We start from the raw sequence: 27,674 nt of genomic DNA, 5'->3' as shown, positions 1-27,674 counted from the left end.
AAAAATGATACATCCATGGAACCCTGGGATCAGAAGTGTTTGCTTCTTATATTTCCAGCTGTTTGTCAAAGCTGAACAACTCCAGCTCTAGCAACTATATTGATAGAATATGATCATTTCAAAACAGAAAGAGTTTGCAAGTCTTTTATACATGCATTAATATTAAATCCTCTGGAAAATTTCAAAATGTGACTTTGCACCGAGTCCCCTGTGACAGGACATCACCCATGAGAAAGAATGAGAGGGGAGAATGCAGCTCAGCAAAGCTGACAGTTTAAACATCCCCAGAGAAAAATATAACCAAGGAAATTATTTTTGTGTATGTGCCGGGCTTGGGGGAGGAGGCTGGGTTTATTTTATTAAGCAAATGACCCTTGGCACTTCTGCAAAGAAGAAGGCAGATTTTAGACAGCAAAACTGTGCATCTTACTTGGAATCAGTGGTCTGTGAAGACTGTTGGAAGTTACCACTTTTAAAAGATGCCTGTCCTGTGTTCAGTCCAGCTAAACAACTTGGGCAGTCAACCCTGGGACTTTAATGGATGGATGGATGTCATCAGGAAGAAAAGAGCCTGGACTTATCTACAGAGACGTGGAACATTAGGGGCAAGTGTTCCAAATTAAGAAAGAAAACATTCCATGATTTACGTCAAAACTATAAAAATAAGCGTTTTGCACAGCTCATGCTCTGACCGAAGTCAGCATCCGAAACATGCAAAAATTACTTCTAATTACTCCAGCTCATGACAAATGAAATTCTCCTTGGTGTTCCACGGCTCAAATATCTGTCTTGTCCTGATTTTTTCCCTGCAACCATTCCCAGACACAAGAGGTTCAGAACAATGTCATGATATCCATGACAGAGGACACAGGAGAGGGGGAAGGGAGACAGCAAAAGGCATGATTTGTAGTTCTTACAATATTAATACAGTAATATTAATGTATACTATGAGCCTCCCACAAAGCTCCAGCTAAGCCTCTGGCCCTAGAGGACTGGTGCTGCCTTAGAAATATGTGGACAAAAAAGGCAAGGAAGGGACAATTGGTTTGTAAAGGGATGAAAGAGGGTGGGTGTGTCAGTCTGTGTGGTACCTCGAGCTCCTTTAAGCTGCCAGTGAGGATTTCCCTGCCAGCAGCACCTGGCTGTTGCTCCTCAGGCTGAAAACTTTGCTTTTGCTGCAAGGGCTCCTCCACAAGAAGTGCCAGGTGCAGAGTGAAGCCCTTGAAGGCATTCCCTTGACAGATGGGTGATGCTGATTGGGAGTACAGCACCCAGAGTACTGCCTAAGAGAAAAGACACTTCAGCTGGGGGAATAATTTGCAGTAATGAGGGTGAAAGCTAAACTCTGCAGCATAGCTCTTGTCAAACAGAAAGGTACCAAAGTCACAGTGAATTTCTGGAATACCTGACAGGCATTTCTTCTGGGTAGGCCTCCATAACACACACTCACTTCACAAGCCATTTGTTTTGCCTTACAAACTGTCACTGTTGAGCTGATGCCACCAGAAGCTGGAAGGAAATGTGACTGGAGCTCCTCCATCAGCACTTCTAATTTCCTTCCCCAAGGTGGGAGGAGTGGCACAGAGAGAGAAAACTTGCCTGTGTGTGTCTCTATGGAGAACGCCAACGGGGCACCACAAATGAGCAGGATTGTTTAAGCTGGGTTATCAGATGGTGTTGCTACCAAGTCCTATGTGTGATTAGAAGAGGGAAAAAAAAAAGATACTTTATACTGAATTTTTGGTGCTAGAGTGGCTGGGTGTATCTGCTCTTGGCATGCTGTTGGGTTAGGAAGATGCATTCCTAGCACCCACAGGTGTGCAGAGCAAAGGCCTCTCCTGGTGACCAAGGTCTCCAGGTGCTGCTGCAGGCTCCTGAAGGAGCAGAGCAGTGGGAACACGTGGCTGGGGTCCCAACAGGGCTGCTCTGCTGCAGCTTGTACCAGGCTGAGTGTAACAGAGGTGACTCAAGGAGTCTCATGCTCTTCTGAGGGCTGCTGGGTTTTATTTGAGGTAAACCTTGGTCTGTACAGGATCTGAGCCTTCATTACACCAAGAAATGCACCTGCATTCCCAAAATCCCTCACTGAAATCCTGGCATGGACATGCACAGCAGGCAGCAGTTTGGTGTAGGGGGATACAATATAAGAAATTAAAGGTAGTATAGAAAGTAATCTTACCCTTAAAGGAGTTGCAGCTGAGCTAGTTAGAGATTAGGACCAGGCCTGACTCTAACAGGCTGCAGCTGTAGCCAAGAAGAAGAAGAGTGTTATAAAAGAGTGGGTTGGGTGGTTGAGGGGGAACTGGAGTCAGTTGGCTACTGTGGGAAGAAGGAAGAGTCAGTGCTTAGAGGAGCTACCTATGAGAAACACCAAGGAGGTACAGAACTCCAGCAACAGGGGACCTTTGCAATATAATGACAACAGTTTGGATTTTGTGTCAGTGGCCCCTGGGGCAGGAAATCACTGTGGTATCGCCATGATCAGCAGTGCTTTGTGTGGCTGCAGAATCACACCTTAACTCTGAGCACAGCTAGTGATTCCTGGGAGAAATATCTTTGGCTTTTCCCTGAGAAAGGCAGCTCGAGACAGGGCTGTTCATCCCTTCACCCCAGCTGGGCTGAGATCTTCATGCCTGTATGAAAAAGGAATCTGGGAGAGAGGGCTGCTGTGAAATACACATCAGATGTGACAACCACACAGACTTAAGGGGAGAAATAGTGGTTTGGGGTGAACAATAACCGACTGTGGCCAAAGAAGGAGGCAGGGAAAGAACCCATTGCAGATCTTCCTTGGCATCCCATCCTCTTCTACAGTGAAAGCTGGCATATTGCAGGACAGATGATTTCCCTGCCTGGTTTTTTTATAGTGCTTTACACTTCCCAGGAGTTGTTTCTATATGACTGTAATAGAGCTGTCAAAATAACAGCTTGTGGTGGGGGATGCAGTCCCACCTCTCGGCTCCGTGCTGCCCTCCTGCTGCAGCACCTGCTTCCAGGGAATGGCTGCAGGACCAGGCCAAATGAAGGTGACACTGCCTGTGAGTGCAGGACATGGCTCAGTGCTCATTTGGCTGACCTTCCCAGCAGAGCCATGGCCTCAGGCCTCCCCTTAGAGCCTTTTGCACTGTAAGCCTGGCCCCAACGATGGTCTCCTTTGCCCCATGACCTGTAGAAGGTCTCTTCCAGCCTCAAGTTCTGCATCCTGCCCTTCCTGCCCAGCATTTTTGATCCAACCACACTGCAGCCAACACACGGAGCACAGTCACAGACAGCCAGCTGATGATGTGGGGTTTTGGCAAGTGTTACTCTACTGCAGCTGAACAGGGCACTGAGGGTAGAGGTGGGACTAGATCTAGTCCTTATCCACTGCAAAATGGCTGTTGGGTAGGCTGTGGAATATATCTCAAGGAGGAATTGCCTCAGGACTACCTGGCAATCACTGCCTGGAGGGAGGTGGCATCTTGGTGCTGGAGTAATGATGGTTCTCCCATGCCTGGGGAAAAGAGTGCTAGGAAGTGTCCAGACCTGCTCTGTCTGGCAATAATTGTGTACAGTCACATGGGTGCAAACTCAGAGCAAAACATTACTGAAGGGACTGGAGTCCATCCACCCATGTCCATTTGCTTGGAGGCATCAGGCTTTTGCTCCCTTCTTCTATCAGACATCTTCAGTGCCCTACAGGTGCCTGCTTGCAAGGTCAGCATTTCCTATGCGTCAGAGCAGTGGCTCTGCTGAAGATGAAGGCTGCATAGATCCCACGTAGCAGCTCAATCAGATGTTGAAGTATCTCTGCAGGAATGATCACTGTCATTTCATTTGCTGATTAGTGTTGTCATATCTATTTGTAGAATACAGTATAATTTATGGTGAGATCCCTGGAGGATCTTCAGCAAATGCTACAAGTAATTGAATCTGCTGATTTCTAAAGGTCAGGTGAAAACTGAGCATCATTATAACACATGAGATGGTGATGACACCAGGTAGCTTTAGATTTCAAATGTAAAAACCTGTACTTACTGATCATTGCTGTATGCCTTCACTGTGGAAGATGAGTGAGTAAGACAATCAACCATAATGTCCATCTCCAAGCCTGTCAGTAAGGCAATGCAGTTCCTGAAGAGAAGAAAAGGGACTTACTTTTCCAAATCAACAGCTCAGGGGGGAGAAGAATTTCAGAGAGGCGTGATGGGGAAGCATCAGGAAATTGTTTGGGTGATTTTACTGAAGAAGTGGCTCACTGATGAACTCTGAGGCTGAGTGCTGCTATTTCCAGTCCTGGCTCAGAACGATCCCCAAGCTGGCACAGCTCCTTTCCAGCAAACAAGCGGATTTCCCTTATCAGCAAAACTAATTTTGTCTGGCTGACAAGTTATAAAAATTAAGTCTTTTAATTTGGATTGTACAGTCTGGAGTTCACTTCTGCAGAAATGAGGGAGAAACGGAAGGAAGGTGGTCTGGAAAGTGGCAGGGACAATCAGCTTTTGAGGGCACCAGACAAAAGCAGCTCACGGAAGAAATGGTCTGGCCAAGGAACAAAGCTGATGGAGGGTACCAGCAACACAAAGCTCAAGCTGGGGTGCTGGTTTGCACTAAAAACCACATGCTGATAATAAGTTGAGATTTTTTTTCCCAATAAAACCAAACTTTTTTTTTGTTTAAAGAAGAAAAGTATTTCATCAGGACTAGGCTTTTGTTGTCAAACTTGTCTGGGCCCATCAGAAACTCCCCCAGCCTTCTGGAATGCCACTTTGCCCATCTGCTTCCCTCAAAGTAACCAAGTCAGTGGAGAGCTGGGCAGGAACCAAACTGGCAAGACAAGGGGTGGGTTGAAACAGTGACTAAATGTGGGATGTGTCTGTGCCTATGAAGCTGCTGCTAACCCAAGCACACTGTATGGTGTGTAACAGGCATTTATAGGCCATGCACCACTGACTGCTCCTGCAGCAGCTCCTGCCTACAGGTGCTCCGCACAGGGCAAGACTGCACTAAGGTCATAAATCTTGTGGCTGAAATGCCTAATAAAAAGGGTAGATGCATGTTTGCTTGTAAAAGTCCTTCTCCAGAATGGATTAAACACGTTATCCTGTGCTTCTTCACTGCAGAAATATGTGTATGCTGCAAACTTTCTTCTTTAGCTGCTCTGTTAATCATCAGCCTCGAGCACTGCAGGCTACAAGAGCTGCCAGGACAAAAACCTGAAGCTTTAAGCTCAGCAAAGACTTAAATGCCCACCTTACTTTACATGGCCTGGTGACAGCAGTATGGATGTGCCTAAGGCTGAGTGCTCCCATGCTCTCATGGATCAGGGCCTAAATACACACGGACACTTCAAACAGAGGCATCTGTCTGCAAAAACTTCCTCTCCTTGGGAGGAGGCTTCTCTCCCAGCTCCTGCGTGGGTGTCGGGGCACATAAATCCCCCAGACTTTGTTGTTCTGCCAGCAAGCAGGACAGAAGAGCAGTAAAAACCTGCCAGGTCAGTTAGAAACCAGCTGAGTCACAATGCTGCAACAGGGCCACCTGAAAATAAACAGGCCAACAACAAAAGCTGCGCGGGGGCCAAGCCAGAAGGCTGACTCTGGGTGGGTGCAGGTTTGCCTGCTGCAGGGGCTCTGGCACTGTGGATGCTCCCTGTGTGCTCCCTCTGTGCTAAGCCAGGGCCTGGCAGAGCTGGGTACCCCATCACCTGCTGCACAGCACACGAGTGGAGTTGAACATTTGGAAAAGCAGCACCAGAGCAAGGACCCTACATGACACCTTCAGCAGGAACCCTTTTCTCTGTCCCCAGCACCACTCCCCTCAGGGTGACAGCGGGCACCACCGATTACAAGGGTATGCCAGCCCACGTGCACCAAATGGGGACCTGTTAGGTTATTTTGGTGCTCTCTGGGGAGAAAGGCAGGCCACGCAAACATGGATAAATAACCGCTCCCGGTTCTGGGTCTCTTATATAAGGGGATGATTATAGAAACTGCCGTGTTCGAGGGGGTGGAAAGGGATGCAAAGATCAGAGTTTTTAAAGGAAAGTAGGTCTGGGTGTTGAGGGGGTAATGGAAATTACCAGCCTTCCTTGAGGCTCGATGAAACCAAAGAGGGTGGTGCTGTATTGCAGCGATGGCCTGGCCGCAGACGAGACATGAGCGTCCTGTGCTGGGGAAGAGCCACTCAAAGACCTTATATAGATCTTCTCTCCTGGAGAGCTGATGTATGGGACTGTCAGCTGAGCACAGAGCTGGGAATCAATGATTTAATAGCATAAATGGTTTCCAAAGAGAGCTGGAGAGTATTGTCCCAAAGTAACCAACACTTTGTGTTCTGTCGCAAGCACAAATGATAACTGAATTATTGCAGACATGTAGAAAGCAATTTTGTAGCCATCCTGACACTAATGTTGGTTGGTTGATTGGTTAGTGAAGAATTTTTCACTATATATTTTCCTTTCTTTTAAGCTTACTGAAGAATGCAGGATTAACACTCAGAATACTTTTTAATCCTAATCAGAAACGAAGCTGCTTACAAACTAGGTTTAAGCATCTTTAAATCCTTATCATAGAGGAGCTGGCTGCATTAAGACAGGCTTCTATTTTATTCAGAATTGTTTAGAGAAAAACTGGGGAGGGTTTCATAAAGCATTAAACATTACACCCAGATATTTGCCATCTCCTCCTCTTCTAAACACGGACTGTAACTGGCCGGTTCCCTAAGCTGCAATTTATCTTCTTATAGCCAGGTTGTGGAAGCTGTGGGAATGGAAGTGATCCGCTGTTCCAACCTGTACTGAGAGTACCAAACCCCTCTACGTGTTCAGCCTGATTGTGGTGGCAAGGTGTGCATTTACAGATTCAGTGCTGGGTGTCTGGAGGTTACCCTTCAATGCATGCTCTTTATGATCTGACCAGAGCATACCCCACAGAGCAGGTGTCTTGCAGCAGTGTAATTCTGAGTTACACTGCCTGAGTGCATTTCTCTCCCTGCTGGGTTCCTGACTGCTGGACCAGGAGCAGCATCACAGCTTCTTTCAACAGCTTCTTTCACCAAGTGGGTTTTGGTGCACGGCCACTGGAAAGGCTCCTTTGGAACAATTGTGCTCATGTAAGACACTGGTTTGGAGCAGGGCTGGCACACAGCCCTGGGGTGGGTCTGGGAAGATAATCAGAGTACTGCATGATAGGGATACTGCCTAGATGCCATTCAGGCTTCTGTATCTCTCATTCCTAGTACACATCCACCTTTGGCATGTACTCCACAGGTCAATTCACACAAGGACACAGAGAGAATCCTCTTGGATGTTTTTGGTACCTCCCTTCCTTGGGGCCAAGTCTGCTCTCACTGCAATTAGCAGGAGCTGGTGGTGCAGTTCTTGTGCGTAAGCCCTGCTCAGCTGAGCAGTCTCCCTGACCTCAGAGGGGGCCTTATGTGCCTAATTTAGGGCTGGAATTTGCCAGCACCCATCGGGATGCTGGTAAGACCTACTCAGTCTCTAGAGCTGCTGTTTTAAATCATGCCAAAGAGTGCCCCTGATGGGCACTGCCAGAGGGAGCCCACGACACAGACAGGAGCCAGAGCTGCTGGAGGGTCCCAGCCGTGTGCTGTGCCCCAGTCTGGGGGCATTCAGTGGCTCAAAGGGGCACTCGTTAGAGACAGCAAGAAGGACAGAGAGATGAACATGGCTTTATGGCACAGCGTTTTCGTGAGGCAGGGCTGATAAATGAGAAGCAGAAGGGGCACAGGTAAAGGTGCACTGACACTGCCTTTACAGGCTGTGGGTTGCAAGGACCCTGGTTGTCAGCTTTCCTCCTGCAAGGCTGCAAAGGGAAGAGCTAAGGCAGCAAATCCTGCTCTTGTTTTGGCTTCCTTCACGTGCCTGCTAAGGCATTGCTGTGTGAGAATCCTGGCAGGGGGTGGGAAAGGCTGTGTCTGCTGGAGCTGAACAAGTTCCCGTGTGCTTAGCTGTTGTGGTGTCCTTGTTTGCTCTTTCCTGCGAGGCGTGTGAATGGAGCCCTTTGTACATCAGGACATGTGCTAGTGCCCAGGTACTCCTTGGATATAAAGGAATATTTGTGCAGTGGCAGCTGAGCCATGGAGATGGTAGAAGCAGGTGCCTTGTCTACATTTCTTAGGAAAATGGAGTATGTTTCATTGAATAAATCAAGGCTTTGTTAGCTAGGCCACCTTATTCCTGCAGGGAATCCGTAGGAAGGATTTATATTAAGTGTTCTCTGATGATAATGATGCTTTTAAAATAGAATTCAGAATATTATGCCACCTAAATCTTGATAGCCCATTCCTTTAGCTCAGAAATACTAATGCAAGGTGTATCTTGTTCTCCATATTTCATGGCTGTTCCAATTTCTTTTCTTTTTGAGCTAGATATTAATGTGGAGTTAGAGGCTTTATCTCCACAGCTACACAGTCCCCCTCACAAGCCTCTCCAGACATGCAATTTAGCAAAAAAAAAAAGCTTGCTTTGTTCCTCAGCATTATATGGTGTAATCAGGAGAATGAATAGAGATGTCAGAAAGATTTATGGCTTGATTTTTTTCAGAGATGGAGAGGACAACTAATACACAATATTGATTTCACGAGAAACTGGGGATCCTCACACCAGACAAGCATTTCTTGTCAATATTCACTTCAGAAATATCACCCAAAATGAGTGGGTTTTTTGAGAAACTAAAGGATGACTAGGAAAAATTTTCAAGATGGACTGCTTTTTTTCTTTTCCAAAACATGAAGATATGTTTTGATAATCAAGAGTGCAGCAGGATTTGGCTCTCATTGGCATTTGGCATCCTACCCAATGGTAATCCACCCTTCAGAAAACGTGCTATAACCTCACTACCCCTGAAGCATCATTTCAATGAAAATGTTTTGGTTTTTTTATTTAAATCACCTAAAAGTGCAGCACTTATGGACATTCATAAACCAAACCAGAACACAGCATTTCAGTTTCAAATCAAACTCTTAGCTGGCTCTTTCACAAGTACAACTGAATACAGTTCTGTCTTTTTAACTATCCTAAATACAAATGCAAGCACTTAGTGACATCTCTTTTTTTTGGCTGGGTTTATGATATTTCTTGAGATCAGCCTTTGGTTCCAAAGGGGTGGGGAGCTGCTCTGCTCCCACCCCTGAGATACTGAGCCTGAAGTCTAATTACGCTCTTTCCATCCTTCTGGGCTGTTCCCTGCTACAGGGGTGACAAATTTAGCAAAAAACCTCCAGCTGTGCTGAGACTGTGGAAGGAGTTGAGGCTTGGGGTTAGAGCTTGAATTGCTGTAACCTCTTATGTCCTACCCTGTCTGCCTCTGAGTGGCAGCTATGCAAATTATATGCATACACTTTCTGCTGTAGGTTGGTTTTAGGGGGCTTTCAGTGCAGTGGGTGAACTTTGAACAAATCATTTTAAGCTGGTAACTTTAATCAATGCAATTTTTTCACATTTTTTCCCTCTCAAAACCAGATTCTTCAATGTCCCTTGTAATTCAGCACTAGTTAAATACTGCTGGTTTCCTAGGGAAGAGAGGCTATTGTTTAAATCAGAAAGGTGAATACAAATGTAAGGCAGCATCCTGTCTACCAAACCTGTGGGACATGCAGATGAACAACTTCTAGTCAAGCTGCAAATGCAGCTTAGTTTCCATTCTTCTTCCAGTTCCTGGAAAAAAGATCTGCACAAAGAATGGGGCTCTTAAAATCCCAGTCTGAAACCAGTTGTAGTGAAAGTCAGCTACTGTAGCCCTATAGCTCTGGACCTCTGTGCCTTCAGAAATGAAAAGCCCTGTTCCTACTGACTTTTTAAAATTAATATTTAATAATAGTAAAAGCATGATTTCCATGTCAGAGGAGGGTTTCTTCCAAACAAAATCTTTCCTTTGAGGCAACTCAGAGGACTTGCCTGTCACTGTTGGATGCTGCCCAGAGCCATGGCCAGACCACAGGATCCTCCAGCATCTCTGGCTCCTGGAGTCAAGTGAATGCCTTGTTCTCTCCCTGGTGTGTGTGTCCTGCACATCCCTTATCCAGCCTGATATCCCAAATCCTGGGGCACCCAGCACCACAGAGTGAACCAAAACACCTTTGTCTCTCAATCCTAGCACAACTGTCATAGTTTCTGTGGTTTATACCTACCTTCTAAAAGTACAAATAACTGCTCTCAGCTCCTGGGGCTACGGGGCAGCACAGCAGAGTGCTAATGAGACCCTCTCCTTGCTGCCACTTCAGCTCTGTGTGGGCCAGTAGGTGCTACCCTGAATTTTACACTGCTGGCAACGAGCACCTTTATTATATGGCTGTGCCCAGGGGCTCTGCAGGTTTGTGCACCACGCACAGCCTGCTCAGGGGGAAGCTGAGCTTGTGGGTGAGCATTTAGGAGAGAAAAGGCAGTTCTCAGTTTCTGCAGAGTGCCAGCAATACAATGGAAACAAGCTCTTTTTCTCCACTACTGTTCCTGCTGGAATGAGCATAGCTGGAGGGTGTTTCTGTTTGGATGGAGAAGTGGAGAGAAAAAGAGAGGAAAGAAGTGTTGGCCCCCAAAATGTGCTTGATAAAAATGTGCATACAGCACACACACCAGATGCTTGTACCACAAACGTGGTACTGATCCAGCTCTCCTTTGCCATCCCAAAGATATCAGTATACAAGGGACACAAATCTTTCCTTTCCTTGATTTTATCAGGCTTATTTTAATCTGCTTGCCTAAATTAGCCACAGGTCCTGTTAGTCAGCAGCAAAACACCAATTTCTGTGGGCAGGGCCTTGGGGCTTTCTGTCCTGTATCTGAAGAAAGGCACGTTAGCATGAGAGATCCAGGGAGTTTATTAGATGCTGATACCTCGTGGCTCTCTCCCAGCTCTATTAGTAATCCAGTCACCAGCTCCTGTCTCTCCCCTTGTTCTACAATTTCACACACTCCTGCCATTGTGTCTGCTGCACCTCTGATTCACAAAGCTTCTTCCTTCAAATCACTTTTGCAGAGTAACTCCTGGTAAGAAAATCTTTTAAACCTATTTAATGAGACTATGGCCAGTGCAATTGTGGGGCAACTGATGTTTAAGGGGAAAGTTTTAATATAAAGAGAACCCATCAAAGGTTCTTAAAAAGAAATTGCTAAAGATGTTGCACAAGTGATTTACTGCACACATCTGTGGTTTTTAAAATTGTCTTTTAAGTTTTTCAACAACATTTTAATTAAAGGCTTTATTAGCAAGTGCCTCATTACAAAAGACTGACATTTCTGATTATTTTCTACTTCATAATTTTTACAAGTGACTTTCTACAAATGTTTTGCTCTAGAAAGGTCATTCTGGGAGAAAGTAAAGGAAATAAAGTGTTAAATCAGTCATGCAAAAGGTGTGATGTGAGGCATAGCTTGTTTTAATGAATTTCGTTCACTAAGTGAGTCTAATTTCTGGTCGCAGTAATTTTGGTGCATTGATTTCCAGCCCCACACTTGCCTGGTAAACAAGATCTCATCACAGGCCCTGGTTTGTGTCAGTAAGTGCTTTCTGCTCAGGCAAATCAAATATTTTAATCTCCAGGTCCTCCCAGCTTTCGTGCTCGGCTGCACGCAAGCCTCTGAAGGAAGGGGCTCCTTTAGAGCGGCAGGGCCTGGAGGGGCTCACGTCCCCATCAGTGCTCCTGAGCTGGGGCTCCCTGTGCCAGCTGTTTGCAGCTGCACAGCTCCTCCCTGTGCACCTGGGCAGGCTCAGCCCTGACTGTGCCTGGGCTGTGGCACTGGGGGCAGCAGCAAGGCTGGCTGCAGCAGCAGGATGCTCAGGGCAGGTCCTGCTCCCAGGCTGCTCTGGGGATGTCTCACAGCTTACTCTGTGCTCACACCTTGGCTGCTGGGCTGATGAAGATCTATCCAGCCATTGCTTTTTCACAACATTCTGAAGACTTTATATCATTTTCAGATATAGCAATCAAGCCAATGAGCAAATGGACCCAAAATCTTAAATTTAGATCTGATGGGGAAGCAAAATTCTGAATACAACTGACTGCTGCTGCTCGGTTGCTTGTGGATTTAGATTGCTGTCTTTAGGTGCCTTTGCAAGTAACATAAACTATAAGAAAAACCTCCATACAACCTCAAAGAATAAGAATTAGCTCCTTTTCCCCCCAGTTTAGCCCATCAGTCACTGCTTTTCACCATTCCTGTGGCCAGCTGTCCAATGACTACCCTGTGTGTACTGAGCCAGTGCTGATGTCTCAGCTGTAAGTAACACCCAGCAAGGCAGCACTGAATATATTTAAAGTGTGCAAGGACCCAGCAGATATTGTGCCAAGATTGGATTTTTGTGCCTATCTGAGACCTCCTCCTTGGAGGATTTGTTCTTGAGTGTTGCATAACACCTTTCCTTCTGCACTGACCTCTGAGATGATGTGCATCAGGAACGTCATATTGTCAAGAGAGCCAGGCAGCAGCTTGGGAGTTGGTACAAGGGCACATGAATAATGGCATTATTTCCAATCAGAAAATTGCTAAATTTAAGTCTATTACTGAATCCAACAGAACACTGTGCAGCTTGGCACCTTATGCAGGGTGTGCACCTACATAAGATTATGTTCATAACAGGAATCAATAAGGTCTAAAGAAAAAGCTGGAAAAAATCTCCATGAGCATGTGGAAGGGAATACTAAATGTTTTGTGATATTTTTAGCTGACCTCTTGATTTCAAAGTTCTTTTTACTCAACATATCCTTCCCTAACAAAGTGAAATAGTAAGTGACAACCTGAAAAAAACCCAGAGGGATGGGAAAAATTCGTACAAGGCTGGAGCTTGTTTTGCCTTCAGCTGAGATGGTTCATGCAGGGCGTGCTGAACTCCTTACACCTGCCAGATCCATGGACCATAACAGAAAGGGACAGACACAGTCCTTTACTTAAAACTAACCCCTGTGAGGCTGTCTGTGAGCACCAGAATGTGGAGCAATTGTGTGCAGCTGAACATAAAAGTCCTTAAAATAATCCTTCCTCACACAACTGCCACCAAAAGTATTGTCAACAAAGGGAACTGCTCTGCTGAGTGGGGATGGTTCCCTCTTCCAGCCTCTGCAATGTGGCATCACTGGGTCTGTGGTAAGCAACCTGTCAGTACCTGTAAGGTGACTGTCTGTGCCTTAGAACACAGAAGTAATAACCTGCAAAATTAAGACAGTGTAAATTCTAACATTTCCCAGGAGTGTCTGGCTTTGCAGCTTCTGGTACAAGGCAGGGTTTTTTTTTTTATTTTATGGTAATACATTTGATTCAGCATTTACAATCAGGAAGTTCTAAAAGTAACGATGCCAATTCACTCCCAGGAAAAAAAAAAAATTAAATGGGGTTTTCCTATCCAAACAGCAGGAAGATGAGCCAAAACTAATAATGGCAGTGGTGGTTTCTGTCTTGTGTTTCTATGGTCAAAAACGGGAAGCTGTCTGACATTGATAAAACTGCTCTTGAAAAGTTGTCATGAGAGGTCTAAATTATTCATTTGAATGCATTGTTACTAAATGCATACTAAACAGGAGCTAGGCTCTTAAAAGACAAGCTAGAAAATACTGGGTTTGCACGTTTTCTCTTTGCTGATTTTTTCTACAGTGGAGAGAGGAAGAGCAATGATGTGCTGGTTTTTACGCTGCATTAACTAATTATAGACATTAAAGGCAAAAAACACCTATTATTTTATTTAAATCTTCCCCTAGCTGTTGTCATGGCTGACAAACCCAGCTCTTTTGAAACACAGTTTTGCAAACTGCTCTTTCCTTGTACGAGCATGCTTCACAGCACAAACCACGGTAAAATAAGGAGTAAGGTAATTCCCTTACCTGTCTAGGCCATGTGTCCTTGCAACTTCAGAGGTCACTGAGTGGAGAGGTCCTCTGTGAGGGATGCTGTTATTGACTGCAAATGGAGTTTTCTGTCGCTCTCATCCGCGAGCCCCTCTCCGTCAGGCTTCTCCCGTAGTGTCTGCAAAACACAATGCACCCAGCGTGAGCACATGCTGTGTTGCAAAGGTAGGATCACATGGAATCACCTGGATTTTATTAAAACAGGAGTCCAGGTAGACTCTCTGTGAAATAACACTGCGTGTGTGGATGTTTTCGCTTTTGTGCTTTACACACCCTGCCAGTATTGGGGGGTGGGAGGTGACAAGGAATGTATTTTTCACTATCCCAACTGCTTTAGCTCTAAAGGGAAATCATGCAAAAAGCAGGCTAGCAGAAGTCACTCATTGCATGAAGGGTATGGAATAAATAATATACTTAATTACAGCATCAAGAAAAGGCTTTTTATATGCTAAAATCAAAAGAGGATTTGACCTCAGTCTAGGGTGATGAAACATGAGCACAGGTCTCACTAAATAACTGGGATCACCACTATGTGCCCATTTATATGTTCTCAGGACACCTATGACCTGATTCCTGCTTTGTATTCCTTCCCTGAGGGAGCAGGACACCCAGGTGAGAGCACCCAGGTCACCCAAGGCAGTGAGGGAGATGATGTCTCAGATGATAGGATTAAAACCTGACTGAGAGAAGGGTGACATCAACTATTTCCCAGTTCCCCTCTTCCTTTTCGAGGATGAGTTTCTTTCTAAGGGTCAACAACACCCTGAGACCAGTTCAGACAAAACACCTAAGCTGACAGCTCACATAGCCTGGGGACTCATTTTTCCTTTTAGCAGTGTCAATGTGACCTTTTGCATCCACCCCTTTGGGTGAGGAAGGGCTGAGGTTCACCCTGTACCTGAAGCACCCCACAGCTGGCAGCCTTCAGCACTAAAAGCAGGGAGCACCTACAGAAATGCCCAAGAAATGCAAACAGGCTGCTCTTGTCTGGTGGGAAAAAGAAATCTCTGAAGTGTTACTGCACCCAGGGTCCTGAAAACACTTCTTGAAACTATTTACTTGGGCAAGCATTGGGTTGCTTAAGTGCAAATGACACATCAAAGCCTCATTTTGTCAGTTCTTGATTTTCTAGTACCTGGGACCCCAGGATGAATTAATACTGTAGTAGAGGAAGATGACTTCTGCACTTCTATGTTTCATGATGTCAGCATAGCATTAAAAGGAATTATTTTCTGGTTTTGATTTTGGGTGTATTCCCTTGTTCCCACGTAAACGTGAGGCACAATTGCAGCATTTAATGGCTAAGAAAAGAAAGGCAACACCAGGAAAGCTGGTTTCTCACCTATGTCTGATTGCCTGGAGTTCTAAATTAATTATCCCTCTTAAGGGAAAATGGATGTTGAATGGGGAATAAAGCACAGCTGTTGAAGCAGGGTATAAATAGGAAAAGGTTTTAGAGGGGGATAAAAAGTGCACTTTGAGGTAAACAGATTTGTAAGGCAGCATTGCTCTTGGATTTGGACTGCTGGGATGAATTCAGCACTGACACAATGGACATAGCAGGGCCTGGGGGAGATGCCATGGGACAGCCCTGCTCTGCAGCCCATGGGATTTCACAGAGCAACACCCCATATAAACATATTTATGTGCTTAGGCAGACCACTACTTTGATAATATTCTTGGACAACACTCCTGGCACTGTGTTGCTCCTGTTTAATCTCAGTCAGCACCAAGCACTTAAAAAGTCTGCATAGTTTACCTGAACTGAATTAAAACAGGCCTTTTTCATTCTGGGAAAATTGTTTTTGTTTCTCTCTCCGTGTCTCACTAGTCACAGCACCTGAATCACCACTTGAAAAGAGAATCAAATGTAGGCCAAGTGATTAGCAGAGTAGAGCAATGCTGGATTCTTCACTTGATGGCTCCCCAGATATGATAAAAGAAGAGGGAAAGTCTCACAAAAAGGGAATTTTTTTTTTTTTTTTTGTTAAGCATGCAAAGTTTGGGAATAAAAACCTTTTAAGGCTGTGAATATTGTAGCACTGAGTTTCATGCTAACTTCTGAAGCAAACAGAGTCTTCAAAACTGGAAAATTTCACATTGCTTAAATACAAGTGTGTCCCTTCCTCTCTGCCTCTCCAATGTTTGTTAATCTATTAGCCACCTTAAAGAAAGATTCCTGTTCCTCCTTGGAATCTGAGCAGAAAATCAATTAACTATAGTATTAATGAGGCCTGATTACAGGTTCTCCCCTGCCTGTGGTTGTCTTCACCTCCCTTTTCTGCCATTATTTAACTAGGCATACGAAAAATCTTATCTATTCCTTTCTTTCATCAAACATTGCTGATTAGAGCTCCTGCTTTTTATGACTTCCCTGATACACAGAATTTTAGATTAGAGTGTTTGGAACAGGCCAGCTTAATGAGGAACTGCTAGGACAGAATTTCATACTAGCATTGTCAGTGCTCATTAATGGTGTTTATTCAGGATTATTTGTGGTGGAGGTAAATTCTAGATTCAGGGGGTTCCTTCTTCCTTACTGGCATCCAAAACATCTGTGATATTCCTTTGTGGGATATGCAAAGGATGAGGTTTCTCTGCTTAATGTCTTATGAATCCAGCACAACTCAGAGCTGTCTCCTGGAGTCACACATCCAAGTCATTCCTTTACTCCAAAACGTGCTGGTATCACTTTGCCTTTCAATGCCAGATTGGGAGCCTTGTGGCACCTGCTTGGGAGGGAGCTGGCCAAGGCTGCAGTCTGTACCTGGGAAAAGGGCTCTGTACCTGGGAAAAGAGCTCTGTACCTGGATACAACCCTGCAGCTGCTCCACCTGCCTCAGGCTGGCACGGATCAGCTGCAGCTGAATTCCATTCCTGGCTCAGAAGGTGCAAATCTCACTGCTTGACCTCAGGTCTGGCATCTGCACAGGAAATTGTCTCCCACGCAGATCACATTGGGATGATTTGGGTTATCTATCCCAATACACAGCTCCAAGCCTGACTAATATGAATTATCCCCACTTCATGCCTCTGGCAGTCTTTCTTCTGCTGAAGGCACAACGGAGTGCCAGCAGATCTATACAGGTTGATCAATAAAGGCTTTTGGCACATGAACAGCCTCTGGAGAAAGAGAGTATTTTGGCTCTAGGCAAAGCCTCCTCTTCCAAGCTTTGTGCATGAACCCAGGTCTTTGACTGGAAAATCACTAAAACCTGGACTAACTGGAGGTGTTAGAGCAGACTGGGACCCAGAAACTGGGATTTTTGGAAGAGCTGAATGGAGGATGAAGAGGAGCAGGGATGGGGAAGGAAGGGGGCAGAGGAATATGTGCCAGCACATGAGGATTCTGGGGAGGCCAGCCAAAGGAGGCAAGGCAAGGCAGCCTGCTCCTGAGCTGGGAGCTCAAACCCCACGGCATGTCCAAGGCCTCAGGCTGGAAAAGGGTGCTTACAGGACTGAAGAAAACCCCAGTGGGAGCAGTACTCTCCTGGCTTTTTGGGACAGGGGCATCTTTCAGGGCTGTAATACTGTCACTATGCAAGGACTGAGGCAAAGGGCCAGGAAACAGGGAAAATAGAGACCAGGGATGCTGGAGGAGGAGGAGGAGGCTGAAGTCTGGTGCAGCAAGACTGCAGCACAGGGAATTGACTGGGAGAGCTCACCCTGGGCAGGAATTACAAGACATCCATGCACTTCCAGAGAACAAATACATACAATTGCTTGCCATCACCCATGAATGCATGCACTTTTTTCCTTCCCACATGGTATAAAGACCTTTTGTAACTCTTTGATTTAAACCAGTGAAACTGGAGCAACATAAAATTCATTTCTCTGGGTCCTGATCTGTAAGCATCAATTATAATGTCTAATCTACATGAAGTGCTGCTAAGTTTAGTAACCAGCTCTTTATTATGCAGCACCCAAAAGCATTCAAACACATTCACATTAAGATGTAAGATCATACAAACATTAATTGTAAAAACATCCAAATGCTAACAGTTGTTTTTTGCTTCCTAAGGCTATGAACAGCTATTTTGATTGGATTGCCACGTTCCTCTAAAACACACCTTCAAAGAGAAATTTCTCACTTGGACAGTGGGCACAAAGCAATGCACTGTCAGAAAAGAGAGAAAGCCTAGAGGAGTAGCCTTTATTTATGACAATGGCATTGGAAATCAAGGTTTGGTGCTTGCTGTGAAAGAATTTCACTTGGTGGCAGAGGAAGGAGGGATGCATTGCTGTGAACATGTAAATCATTTATGCTCTCAATTAAAAATTTACTCAACACCTCCAGTTTTTGCCTGAGATCTGGCTGGGAAAAAAACCTGAAAACTGCTGCCTCTCCTCCAAGGTCATGTATCTTGTCATTTAAAGGATTATTCGATTTTGTTCTATATTTGACACTTTATTGGCCTCTCAATTGGTTTTGGAATAAAATTGTGTATTCTTTTGATTTCCTTTTCAGTTTTCTCTGCAGCCTAATGTGTTTTTTTTTTTCCCCTACAATCCCAGCAGACTATTGTGTACCTTTTTCTTCAGTATCACAAATTTTGCCATCTCTTACCTTTTACTGTGTCTTCCCTTTCTCTCCTGTCATTATTTCTTCCTCTGTGTCCATTCATTCCTCTGCCTGTGCTGATTTCTTTCCCCCAAAAGTAATCTTTGCTGTCATAGCTCACTTGTTAGTCTCTCTCTTCCTTCACTTTACTTCATGTTCAATTCTCCTGAGTCTGTTTTCTTGTTTAGGGGCCTCAAAAGGACCACTGAAACAAATAATAACAACAAAAAAAAAACTGTCCAGAAAATGAAAGGAATAATATGGTACATAAACTCATTTCAGCAAGGATAAATAATTTAAAAAAATGTGAATATGGAAGAGATAATCTTATCACTTAGTTCAAGCAGTTTTGACTGTGTATGGAAGCAGAGCTGGCCCATATTGTAACACATAATTTCAGGTACAGTGCACCTGGGCCAGGATCATGGCATATTGCAAAAGATGTTTTCTGAAGGCATTTTGTATCACTATCTCTTTTTCTTTTGATGATTTGACCTTTCAATAGGTCATGGCTGGTGAGGCTCCTTCTGTCTCTTTTGTACCCTAAGTTTATGACCCTACCCCTCTCCTACAACTCGGAGGCAAGAGAAAAATGGCATTACAAGAAATTGTTATGCAAAGAGCATCAGGAAGTAATGGCTTTTAACAGTATGGACAATACCTTGGCATAACCACAAACCTCATTCATCATTCAGGAATCATTTACTTTTCATAGTGGTGAATTATCCCTGCTCGAGTTAGTTAAAACTCATGCTGTAACCTAAAAACTTTGAAATTAAATAAATAACTAAATTACCCTTACAGTACTGGAATAGCTGAATTGCAAACAAACAAATGAGCAAAAAAAGATCCAAAGCTTTCCAGATGGCTGGTTCCCACTGATGTACATTTTTTCTCTGGAGCTTCAAAACATGTTTAAATTATGAAATTTGGTGTGATTACAAGAACTTGGCAAGCACTCATTAAGGTTTTAGTCTGAGCAGTGATACTACAGAGCTGGAGAACAGAAGATGAGCAGTTGTGGAGCTGCATGGCAGTTCTTGTGTGTGCACAGCCTCATCACTGTGGCTTGTGGAGCTCAGCTCTCTGGTCCCCAGGGTCTGACTTTTCCATGTGCTGCTCTCCTGCTGTTTCCTTGGGCCAAAGCCATCCTCAGCAGAGCTGGTGGAACTGGTGAAATTGCATCAATAATTTACTTGACTTCACTTGCTGAGAGCTGCTTGCTTGGCATGCCCTGTGCTCTGCCCCAGCCTCTGCTGAGCCCAGGTGACTTGGGGACTGTCTCTGCTCCTCCCAGGCAGTGAGTGCCTGGTGGTGCTGCTGCAAATCCCTGTGTGCTGGGGCAGACCCACTGCTCCACAGGGAGAGCCCCTGCCCTCCTGGGAGAGCAGAACGTAGGGAAATGCTTGTGAGAGGCAGCAGCAGCAACAGATCCAGGAAGGAAAGTGAGGGGGAGTGCAGGATGACAGAAAAAGAAAGACAGAAACAATATATTTACTATCTGTTTTGAATATGTTCTGAGGCTGGCGATGATGAATTTTAATGAGTGTATCCCACCCTGCAGCCCGGGGTCAAGCAGACAAGCAGGGTCAGGTCTTGTGCTCCAAGTGCAGGGGAAACACACCCCAGTGGGCCAATGGTGGGGGTGAAGACTGGTGAGGATTGTGCCTCTCCCAGCAGCTCAGACAAGTGGGAACCTCCCTTTGTATGCCAGCTCCTCCTGGCTGCCATCCCAAAGCCCCTTTCCAGCTCCTTCAAGTCCATTCACTGTCAGCTCTTTAGAGCCCTGTCACACAGCCTGAGGAAAATCCAGCACCTCCCTGCTGCATGCCTGAACAAGGCTGCTAGTAAGGACACCACCTTGTTTTTGTGATGCAGCTTGTTGGCCAGGTGATGTAGGAAGGAAGCTCTTTCCCAGCCTGGTACTGGAGTCTGCTCCCTCTTTATGGCAAGGGTAGATTGGTCACTGATGCCTCAAGATCCACAGTTGTGGGCAGTATTAGCCTAGAGAAGGGAGGAAGCACAAAAACCCCAAACCAAACAAACAAAGCAAGCTCCAAAGGTGGCTCTGTAGTAGAAGTTACCCTTGGAGTTAGCAAGGATGTGGTTTTACAGCATTGCTGTGTATTGTGTGTTGCTGCAGACAGTCATCCCCTGCTCAGCACCAGACAATAGACAATCTGAATAGACTCTGAATAGACTCTGAATTATTCAGCTGCAGTTTAATTATGGATGTGGCAACAACTCATGGCCAAAGGAGGGAGGAGGAGGGTAACTGCAGTTCCCCTGTGCTAACCTGGTGGACCTTGTGTGATCTTCATCTCACTGGTGCCCAGGGACTGCTTTGGCAGGGCACTGATGTTGCATTGGTGCTGCCTGAGTAAGTGCATGCCCTGCAGCAAGCAGGTACATAAGCATTCAAGAGACCAACCTGCTCTGTACCTATCAAAGTGTGGTTTGCTGTCTGCTCCTCGGATTTATTGCCAAAAGATAGTTCCTTTGGGGCTCAACCAGCTGCTATCTCATGCATTTGTGGACTCCTGCCATGTGTCACTGTCAGTATATGAATTAAAAACAAATGCTGGAAGTACAGGGAAGAGATAAATAACAGCATAGCAGGAGGAGATGTGCTTAAGCCCACGCAGTGGACTTGGTGTGACTCCTTTCTAATAACTGACTGTCCATCAAGCCATGCAATAACCTGCAGATGGCTCAGCAGTGGGCGGCATTCATATCCTTGGGCCCCTCTGGCACACAGGTGCCCTGTCCTGGCCTTCCCCCCTCTGCTGCCACCAGCAGACAGCCTTGCCCTGCTTGCTGTCAGCTGAAGTGCACTGCAGGGACTCCTGCCACACAAAACACGGCTGGCTGGCTCCCAGGGGGCTTGTCCCCTCCCCTGGGTGGGGAGCCAAGACAGGCCAGCCCACCTGACTTTTGGCAATGGTACCAGAGCAGAAACATGGCAAGTGGCAGAAGAATTGAAATACCACGGCCATTCAGACAGTGTGCTGACGTGATTTCTTTTGTTTATTCCCTGTTCTACCCAGGGTCATGGTCTGACTACACACACTGCCATTTTCAAGGGCCACCTCTGATGTCAAAGCAGTATGGAAAGCCTCTGGATACCCCATAAGCACTTGAACTTGCATTGTACAAATACAGACTCAGGTGACATCTAAATGCTTTCTGCCCCTTAGTAATCCAACCACATCACCCAGCAGCTCAGAGAACTTTTAAGAGAAAACAACCTGAGCCCTGGAAGAGGAATATGCCTATAGGAGGGGAAACAGACAGAGTAATGCTATTGGTTAGGCTACTTCTCCTAGAAGATCTAGTGGAAAGTACAGAGAAGTAGATACAGGAAATGTATACAGACATCTGGAAGGGACCCTCCACTGCAAGCACTGTGTCATACAATCCACAATAAAAACACCAACCCCACAAGCTGAAGACAATCCATGATAACAACACCAACCCCACAAGCTGAAGACAATCCATGATAACAACACCAACCCCACAAGCTGAAGAGTCCTACAATCCACAATAAAAACACCAACCCCACAAGCTGAAGACAATCCACAATAAAAACACCAACCCCACAAGCTGAAGAGTCCTACAGTCCATGATAAAAACACCAGTCCCACAAGCTGAAGACAATAAAAACACCAACCCCACAAGCTGAAGACAATCCACAATAAAAACACCAACCCCACAAGCTAAAGAGTCCCTAGACTTCACTGTTTACATTGGAGGGCTAATGCAAAAACTTGCTGCTGATGTTAGAGAGCAACTTTGGAGCTGAAATTCACTGAATTTTTTTAGCTCCATTATTATAAACAAATCACAAGTGGTTTGATACTAGGAAAATAGGTTTTGAAAAGCATCTGATGGGACTGAAAACAAAGGACTGTCAACTACAGAACTAAAAGTCACACAGGAAGGTTCATGGGTTGGACTGCTTTTGTCTTCTGTGACTTCTTTAAAGTCTTTCTTGAGACAGAAAAATCCTGAACCGAAAAGTTCTTGCATTTTGCATTAATATTTAAAGCAGAGTACTTCTGAGTGAGCACAGATTTGTTGCAGTTTATTAATAAGTTTTCCTTTACAATTTTCAAAGAGCATTTTTTACATAACCTGCTTGTCTTTCTGTGCATCCTTTACAACACTGAGTGCTGTTGTTTCAGCCTGGTTGTGCCAATACTCTCACGATTTCCTTGCAGGCAATGCCAACCCTTTTGGAACACTTAGGCACAAGTCAACTTGACCTGCAGCCCTGCAGACACTCAGCTGAGGAGGGGGAGCAGAAGCAGGTTTGAGAGCTCAGCAGGCAGGCTGCCTTATGGCCATGTAAATACCCAGGTGAGACTGGAGGTGAAATGCACTCTCTCACTGCACTGGGGCAGTGGGCTTTGTCCTTCTACAGACAGGAATGAGGAATGAGCTCCCAGAAGTGAGAAAGGAGCCCCAGGGCTCCCTCCTTGGGCTGCTGAACCTGGCATGCAGCAACAAATCTTGTTCAGGTCATGGTGGATGGGGACAGGGATGCTGATGAAGGACAGAGCCCCTTGTCTTGCACACATAAACCCTGACTAGCTCCTTGTCTGGAAGGCTGAACAGTACTGTTCTATTTTTGATACTGATGCCATTTCATTGGAAGGTGGAGATACCTTACTGGTACCTTAAAAGATACAAAAAGTATTGTTCAATGCTAAATTAAATTTCTTGTCATTAAGTCAGGCTAAGAAACTCAACCCTTTTCTTCCCCTAACATCCAAAGGGAAAAACACAATCTTATTAGCAGCATTACCCTGAAAGCTCTGTTTCCCTCCCTGCTGCATTATGCAGCTTCTGGAGGAACTCTCCTCAAGCCCTGTGTTTCTGTAGTGCTGCATTCAGAGGACCTGGAGCATAAGCCTGAAGATAAATATATCCCAGCACAATGAAGAGCCTAATTAGCATCCTGAATAGATCCACTACGGCACTCTTGATTAGTAATATACACTCCTTTTAATAAGAAAGACCTCAAAAATAATAATTGCAATGTCTGTCATTAATATTATATTGTGGGCAGAGGAAAAACATTCCCTTTGTTCCCACTCATTCCTATTGTATCAATCTTTGTATGTGTAGCTCCCTGAAAAGACCAGAAGGAAGCTAACAGTCTCTTTGAAAAATGATCACAGATAATTTTATTTTATAATAAATCAAAGATCTGATACTGGAGGAAATGTTGCTTCAGCTTTGAGTAAAGTAACCTCAGCTTTTTCTAAATCAAAGCATTTGATGGGATATGGGTGCACAAAACAAAGGGATCACAGCTGATACAAATGATTGGGACCATGAAGGTCTGGAACAGGATGGTATTTACAGGTGTGGAAAGTTAATAAACTTGGGCAAAAAACCTACAAAAAAGGACGATTTCAAGGTTAAAGTATCTTTAATTTTGCTGTGTCCTGCTTAACCAAAATATTTGTGTAGATGAGCATTTTTGAAGGGAGAGCCGGTAGAGACATCTACAGTTAAAACTGCCAAGACTTCCAGTATTTTGCCAAAATTTTAACTACCAGACTAAAATATTCCAAGCTTGCTGTCTGCCTCAAGCTGCAACAAAATGGCCCAGCAATGTTCACAAAAACAGTTATGAAAAAAATCAAAAGTACTTTCAATCAAAATTATTCACCTCAGCTCTGTTTTTGGAAGTAGACCTGAAATTAATTGTCTGTCTACTTCAGCCCGCAGTTTGGCCCTCGAGTGACCATTTGATCACCCTTTTTTGCCTTGCAGATGCTCAGAGCTGGAAAATGAGTGCCTAAGTGGCTGCTTTGCTATCGACTCTGCGGAGGCAGTGTTTTCCCCATCAATAGCAGCCGCAGCACCATTAGCGGCCGGTGATAGCACATCCAGCAGAGCCCTGTGGCAGCAGGGGCAGCAGCCGGGCTCTCCCTCGGGAGAGTGGGGATGTAAATCCATGCAGCTACATGCACCGGAGCTGCTGCGTGCAGCCCTGAGCCCAGGTTAATAAACCACACATCTAATGGCAATTAATTGTGCACATGAAACTTCCCCCGCATTCCGTGCCAACGGATTCGGCTAGAACATCCATGTTGAGAAAGAAAATAATCAATGGCCTGACCAAGAGGTGGCATAAATCAGTGAGAAGACACACAGGTTAGATGGGCATGGATCTGTCAGAGACTGGCTGTGAGCTAATGGCACGGAAACACTCTCACTGAATTTTGCAGGGTCAGACTCCAGTACCCACCATGTTTCTATGCCGATTGCCTGCACATGCTGAAGGCCAAGGAAAATTTTGCTTTACACAGCCCAAAAATAAACCAGTGAGAATAAATTCCTTTGGGTGGATATTCTAAGACCTTGTAGGGCTGTGATTATAAAACATCCTGCAGCCTTGTATCAGAGAAGGAATAACACTGGAAATAACACTTTACCAAAATATCAATGTCTTTGGAAAATTATTTTTCACTCTGAATATGCTGCAGCTTGAGTGGGTTGCTGTGAAGGCAGCTTTAGTTTTTTGCTAACTATAATCAGGTGAGGTGGCACTCTACCTTTATGAGGCAGCCATTTAAAATGCACAAGGTTTCAGCTGATTGCTACAGAGGTTAGGACTGTTCTGCTGTTTCCTGGGACATATTGGTTTCACCTGATACAAACTGTTGGCACAGTTCACCCTTCCCTAAATCTTTTTGCTAAGTCATGAGGGTGAAATCTTTAGCATTTGCATATATTTATATTTACTGCTCCTAAAGCTCTAATACCCAATGTTGTCCTGTTGGAAGAAAATTAAACAGGACAGTTCTGTGTTGTCTACAGCAAGTCAGCCTAAGAACTAGCTGGAAGTTCAGAGGTTCTTGGATTCACTCCTTACTTATGCCTAACAAGACAAGTCACACTGACTGCTGAAGTCAGGAGGGAATCAGGGCAGAAACAATGATGAAATTGTTGTCATCAGCTGTTGTGTTTACAAGTCCAAGTGTGTAAATAGAGCTGTACCACAACAAAATTCACAGAAGTGGGAATTTATCTTGATATGGGGACCTGGCCCAGCCATTTGCAACTGTGTGGGGAGTTTCAGACCCTTCATATGGCCTCACTTTCTGTGACTTTAAACACCTTTTATTGTGAAGAACCCTTGACATTGTCAGTACCTCTGTTTCCTCACAGGCCTGGGGTCCTGACATGGGTTCCTTTGCTGACTGCCCTTCTTTCAGTGAACAAGCCAGGTCAGGGAGTGACAGCGGAAGGGAAAGAAGTGTTTGGGAAAGGACAAAGAGGAGCCTTTTCTAAAGAAGCAATACTTCCACTGATTCTGAGATGTCACTGCTTGCCTGCATTTCATGCAGTTACCCAAAGGCTTCAGGTCCCTACATTTTGCTAAAGTTGTTTTAAGAACAGCCATGAAGATAATAGGCCTAGTTTTACCCTGGAATAAAATCTCCTTGCACAGGCAGGCAGCTGTGATCTATAGTCACGTAGAAGCCATTTTTGGGGAAAAGGAGATAAGAAACCATGGGAAAAGCCAGATAGAGTTATGGACCAGAATAACAATGTCAGTACTTACAAACTCTGCCAGCTCTAGAGATCTGAAGAGAAACCACGCAGGGATTCCTAAGGAGAATCCAACACTGTTTTCTAGCGAGCAACTGATTATGTCTCATTGGAATTAAAATACTTTTTTGTTACTACTTATATAATAACTTACTTAATTTACATACAGCCCAATGGTAAAAAGAAAAAAAAAAACAAATCAAAGGAAAAGAAGGAAAGAAAAGGACATGGAACACTTCATTTGTGTACACATAAATGCATCTATCTCCCATTAATTTAGAAACAAACGCTTTGGAACCACAAACAAAAAACCCTCTTCACTAACCCCCGTCCATCTGACGTTCAAGCCGATACCCTCCATCTTTAATGACTATAATTGCTGCTCCCATATCCTGTTAACTAGATCCCTTTAGCCCTGCCAGCAATACTGGCCTTCGTCCAGCTCACGTGCTTCTCATCCAGGTTCCTTTGTTATTTCCTTCCTGCACCTCCTTCGGCGTGCTACGCCCACCCCAGCCCTGGCTGCAGCCCTGCTGCCCTTTGTGGATTTCTAAAGCCCTGCCTCTGCCCCCGTGCCCATAAGGAATTTCTAACTGAGGCTACTTCAGCAAACACAAACATCTGCTCAAGGCAGCCCTTGCCCGGGCCACAGGAGCCCCTCAGAGCGCAGCTCTGCTCTGCTGACAGGCTGGCCCTGCAATCGCCTGTCATCCTTGCTGCTGCTCTCAGTCCCCCTTTGCTTACTTCTTTGATAGAAGCACTCTTGAAGGCAGAATATTTTTTTCAATCACATGCTAGCACTGGTGTCAGGGTGAGGGCTCTCATTCCAAGCTTGGATTTGCGCAGTGTATGTTATAGGACATTAGAGCCTGAGATCTTGGCTACCGTGTTACTGGCCCGAGTAGTTCATGGCAATGCAACGCCCTTTCTGTGACTGCAGAATTGGTTCAGATTTTCCTGCACTGTTTCCTCAGCTCACCCTGGATAACTTCTCATCTGTAGCTTGCTGCCTCTCCCGACAGCGGCTCTCGGTGCCGGTGTCCCCTCGGAGCGGTCCCACAGCTCACTAACAAAGTCCAAAGTCGGGCTGCAGGTGAACAGGAATGGGGAACCTGCTTCGCCTGTCGAGATCAGCAATTTGTTTGGTTTTGTGGGCGTTTCACGTTTGTTTTTTTTCCTTGGCGCGGGGGAAAACATTTCTCTGAAATCATGAGGAGACGGGGAAAGCTGAGAGCGGGCACACAGTGACAGAAGGAGGGGAGCACAGGGAGGGCACAAGGGCAGCCCATGTAGACAGTCATCAGCTGGAAAGGGCTGGCCGGGGATGTGGGAAGAGGGAATCCCGCGCTGCCTGTGCGCTGAGCTCCTTCAAGGCTCACTCCAAATAAACCTCAAGAAGTCCAACTGTAATTCTGAGACGGAAACTGCGAGACTCTGGGAACCCTCCAGCGGCCTCCGCAACATCGCCTTTCTCCCTTTGGCAGCGCGGAGAGCAGCAGGCCTGCCGGGAGCACACGGTGGAAGGGGAATTTCCTCCTCGCCCCTTTCCGATACGCGTAGCGAACAGAGGCGCGCCGGCGCGGGCATCCTCCGGGGGCAGCGTGCGGTACCTGCGGGTGCCGGCCAGCGCCGCGGAGCCTCCGCGCCCGGGGCCGTGCGGGCGGAGCTCCGCGCCCGCGGCCCCGCCGCCCACTTGCCATGCGCTGCC

General features: G+C 45.5%; 1 long non-coding RNA gene across 1 annotated transcript; it reads right to left on the bottom strand.

Annotated features, from left to right (window-relative positions):
- Positions 1-4,012: 4,012 nt before the first annotated feature.
- On the bottom strand, positions 4,013-27,637 carry LOC132324415 (uncharacterized). The gene is made up of 4 exons (XR_009485615.1): positions 26,711-27,637; positions 18,404-18,602; positions 13,813-13,954; positions 4,013-4,113 (listed from the first exon to the last, which is right to left on the bottom strand). It is a non-coding gene; the product is annotated as an uncharacterized LOC132324415 (long non-coding RNA).
- Positions 27,638-27,674: the final 37 nt, after the last annotated feature.

This window comes from Haemorhous mexicanus, chromosome 3 (assembly GCF_027477595.1).
Source record: "Haemorhous mexicanus isolate bHaeMex1 chromosome 3, bHaeMex1.pri, whole genome shotgun sequence".
Taxonomy (NCBI): domain Eukaryota; kingdom Metazoa; phylum Chordata; class Aves; order Passeriformes; family Fringillidae; genus Haemorhous; species Haemorhous mexicanus.
This window is presented reverse-complemented; position numbering and strand designations above follow the sequence as displayed.